Source organism: Ictidomys tridecemlineatus, assembly GCF_052094955.1.
Source record: "Ictidomys tridecemlineatus isolate mIctTri1 chromosome 6 unlocalized genomic scaffold, mIctTri1.hap1 SUPER_6_unloc_1, whole genome shotgun sequence".
Taxonomy (NCBI): domain Eukaryota; kingdom Metazoa; phylum Chordata; class Mammalia; order Rodentia; family Sciuridae; genus Ictidomys; species Ictidomys tridecemlineatus.
The window spans coordinates 1-4,172 of NW_027520957.1; the positions used below are offsets into that span (position 1 = coordinate 1).

The following is a 4,172-nucleotide window of genomic DNA, read 5'->3' on the forward strand; positions in this document are numbered from 1 at the left end:
AAGGCTGTGTTTGCCAAGGGGCAGCCAGCACACAGTGAGGGGAAGGCCCAGGCAGGGGCCTGCACCACTCTGAGCTGTGAGGTGGCCCAGTCCCAGACAGAGGTGACTTGGTACAAGTATGGGAAGAAGCTGAGCCAGAGCTCCTAGGTGCGCGTGGAGTCCTCTGGCTGCAGGCGGCAGCTGGTGGTACAGCAGGTGGGCAATAAGGACACTGGGAGTACAGCTGGGAGGCCGGGGGCCAGAGAGTCTCTTTCCATCTGGATGTCACAGGTGAGTCCTCTGAGTTCCAAGTTAACCTGCATGAAGGTGACAATGAGTAGGGCATTTGACCTTGGCAAATCTTTTGCCTGGGTCTGTGGCTTTCTTTTGTCTAGTTTCTCAATGTTGCCTGTTTCCAGTGCTTGCTGGGAGCCCTAGTGGGCCAGATGGGAGAGGGCCCAGGGCTGTGCACACGGTGTCTCATGGAGTGACCCTTGGCCATTCCTCCTAGCACCCAGCACCTTCCTCATGCTCCTTGGTATCTGGGACTCTGGCTCTGCCTGTGCTTGGGTTCCTGAGTTCCAAGGTGTCTGTCACCTGAGTGTGTGAGCTCTTCCTCTCAGGATGTGTGTCACCTGGCTCTGGTCAGAGGGAGACTTGAACATCGCGGAACTTTAATGAGGTGGAAGTTTGGCTGTAGGTCATGCTCTAAGGTGCTACAGGAGTGAGCTGTTCATGGTCGATTTCTTGGTTTGGACCCTTCCTCCCATAGACCTGGAGCTGTTTTATCTTGTTTTCTATGTGCAGTGACATCAAGGGACCTCTTTGTTGCTTGTTTCCAGAGGAACCAGGTATTGACACTGAGGCTGATGGTGCTTATGCCAGATGCTGTCCACAGTTTTCATTGCCATACTAGGTCAGAGCTGCCCTGTAGAAATGTAAAAACAAGAAGGAGCAAGCAGCTTCTGCCACAGTAGCAGGCTCTGCAGTGCATTAGTGGCCAAGCAGCTACCCACCTTCTGTGGTTGGAGTGTGCGGGCCTCGGTGGAAAAGCCTGAGAAGCTCAGTGATCTTCCTCTCTCTAGGGTCCCAGGGTGGGTGGGCTGCAGGGCCAGCTAACCTGTAGGTGGCGCCAGCTCTGATTCCTGTGGCTTCCAGGAGTGTGCTCTCTGATGACAGATTGACAGGCTTGGTGATTTGGCTTATTCCTAGTAAACAGTGAAAATGGACATAGAAAGTACAGAAATCTGCAGTCGTCCTATGGCGTCTAGATAAATGGAATTAGTGACCAGATCTAAGCCTGATAATTTTCTGGTAAAATATATGAGATACTAATGGATACAATTATTCCACACATGTGGAGATTGCCATCACCAGTGGAGCAAGGAGATGCCTCTGTGAGTCATTTTAAGCTGAGCACGGGGCAGCAGGGCCAGAACCTGACAAGGAACGTGGGGATCTGTGCACAGACCAGCCACCAGACTCTGGAGGATAGATATGGAGCACTGGCCAGCCCCTCAGCAGCAGGCAGGAGGGCAGCCTGGAAGCACCAACTCCAGCATAGCTTTCCCAGCTAATGTGCTGGACAAAGTCCAACATGATAAATCTAGAGATAAGCGGACGCATTTAACCTGGTTGAATGGAGCTTTCTTCAGCTGAGGATGGGTGCAGAACACCAGGGCACCTGTCGGGGGCACCTGGAAGGCCACCGTCACTTTCACCACCTTTGTCCAGTACCTTTGTCCAGGAGCAAGGGGAAAGGAAAGTGGACAGCATAGGTGTAAGAGTGTAGAAATGAGTTCACAGGTGATGATCACCAGATGAGGAGCCAACAGAACTGCGGGGTTGGAGGTGTGGCTGGGCACGGTCATCACATAGACGACAATGGGCAGAAAACACATCTTTACCTACATGCACAGGTGACAGCAGAAGTGAAACTTCAGAGAATTCACAACGCATCAAACCGATCATGTTCCTAGTTCTACCTCTAATAAGGATCTTAAGGTTTGGGGGCATAATTGTTTTTTTTTTTTTTTTATGACAGTCAATAGGGCTAAATAAATGAATAAAAATTAATTTAAAAAATCAAAGACATTTACTAATAATCAAAATCCAAACAAGGGTCATTTGGGGACAGGGCCAGTGGGAGACAAAGGACAAGTGCAGCAACCACACACTGGAGGGGACAGAAAGGCACTGAGAGGCTGTGAGGTGGACAGGAAACTTCCATACAGGCCAGGGGTCAAGACAGAGCCACTGCTTGGCACTCAGAACTAGGCCTGCCATTGCCAGCCCTCTCCTGTTTCTTTCTGCCTTGCGTTTGTGTGAGAGGTAGAGAAAGATGATGTTTTCATAGTGACTGGACCATTTGAATACGTGGAAAGATGGAATGACACTTGGCGTGGTCCACATGTTCCAGGGGGTCAGGGCTTCGTGAGCTGAAGCCACAGACACTTGTGTGTCACACAGTTGATGGAGACATGGGGGGGCAGGTGCCTACCCAACTCCATCCCTAACCCTGGGGCAAGAGAGATTTATTTGAATGCAACATAACTGAATCCGTGGCTCCTAGGAAGATACCTGTTAGACAGAACAGGGCACGGAGACCATGAGAAATCACAAAATAAATAAGAGCCAACTCTCTACCACCCCCACACATGAGCACCTCAAATAAAGACAGAAGGGCTGCATGATAAGTGGGCAGAAGATTTGAGCAGACACCTAAAGCACCAGTAACTGTCACAGGTGCTCGGCTTTGTGCGGCCTCAGTGGGCACAGGAGCCACGGTGGCCTAGGCTCCCTGAGGAGCAGCCCACAGTTCAGAGCAGGCGGCAGTTGGGCCCTCCCAGGACCTGCCAGGAGACACACACCCAGCATGGTCCTGGGGAGACTCTTCCTGGTCACTGAGGGGCAGGTGCAGCATCAGGCTCTGCAGTTCCTCCCTGGAGGAGCCTGTGCTGGGGCCTGTCACAGTGTTCCCACCTGGAACAGCCGAATGCACCAGGGACAGGCTGTGTCACACACTGTGGTCCCTTGTGCAAAAGGTGCTGGGCTTCTCCAGGGCACGAGCTAGTGTGGCCTGCAGAAGGTTTTGTACTCAACTGTCCAGCCAGAGGTCTTTCCCCAGGTGGCTTCCTGCCATAGACAGAGTCCCTGACCTGTGTGTCCCTGCCCTCTGTCCCCAGAGCCCAAGGTGGTGTTTGCTAAAGAGCAGCTGGTACGCACCGAGGTGAAGGCCGAGGCGGGGGCCAGCGCCACTCTGAGCTGTGAGGTGGCCCAGTCCCAGACAGAGGTGAAGGTACAAGGTTGGGAAGAAGCTGAGCCAGAGCTCCCAGATGCGCGTGGAGGCCTCTGACTGTAGGTGGCAACTGGTGGTGCAGCAGGCGGGCAAGGTGGACGCCGGGGAGTACAGCTGCGAGGCCGGGGGCCAGAAGGTCTCCTTCTTCCTGGACGTCACAGGTGAGTTCTGAGTTTGCTGGTGTGTGAGGATGAGACTGATACAGTGGATGTTCCTGGGTGATCCTGCCCTCAAACTCCATGTCTCCACATCCCTCGTGCTCACCTGTGGTCTTCAATCTTAGTGTGAGTACTGATGGCCAATCCATGTGGACAGCTAGGCTTCTGCACCAGACTTGCCCTCCCAGGTCTAATGCTGATGGGCGTTTCTCAGCACCTGGGAAACTATGCACTATGGGCTGTGGCTTTACCTGCTGATCGTGTTGAGGTGGTCCAGAGACCTGAGGCCATTGGGATCATTGCCCTTTCAGTTCTCTGGGACACTCTTCCCTCTGTCCTCATGGACCTGAAAGCTCTCTGAGCAAGTTCATGGGGGAAACACACGGACCCTAATTTTGTTACACTGTCTGTGCCACATGAAGGGCGGGGTGGTGCATTTGCTGGGAAGCTGGGACGCCAGAAATTCTCTTTTAACAAGACCTATTTTCATTTTGTCTCAAGTTGGAGCAATCAGTGTCTACATTCCCTCCATGGCTTGGTTTATAAATTCAGAAATGAAAAGGAATAAACCAATGAAGTCACATCTGCATGCTTCATTAAAATTTATTTTCTACACTCTAAGCTGCTGAGGGGTAGAGCGTTAACACACAGCATCCCCCTAATAAGCCGTGTGTCTGCTCCCCCTGGCTGGTTGGCAGGAAAGCCGGGAGCAGCTTCATTTCCTTTGTCGAAGGAGT

At 52.3% G+C, this 4,172-nt stretch overlaps 1 pseudogene; it reads left to right on the forward strand.

Moving 5' to 3' along the window:
• The first annotated feature begins 3 nt into the window (after nucleotides 1–3).
• LOC144372274 (obscurin-like) lies at nucleotides 4–3,460 on the forward strand (annotated as a pseudogene).
• Nucleotides 3,461–4,172: the final 712 nt, after the last annotated feature.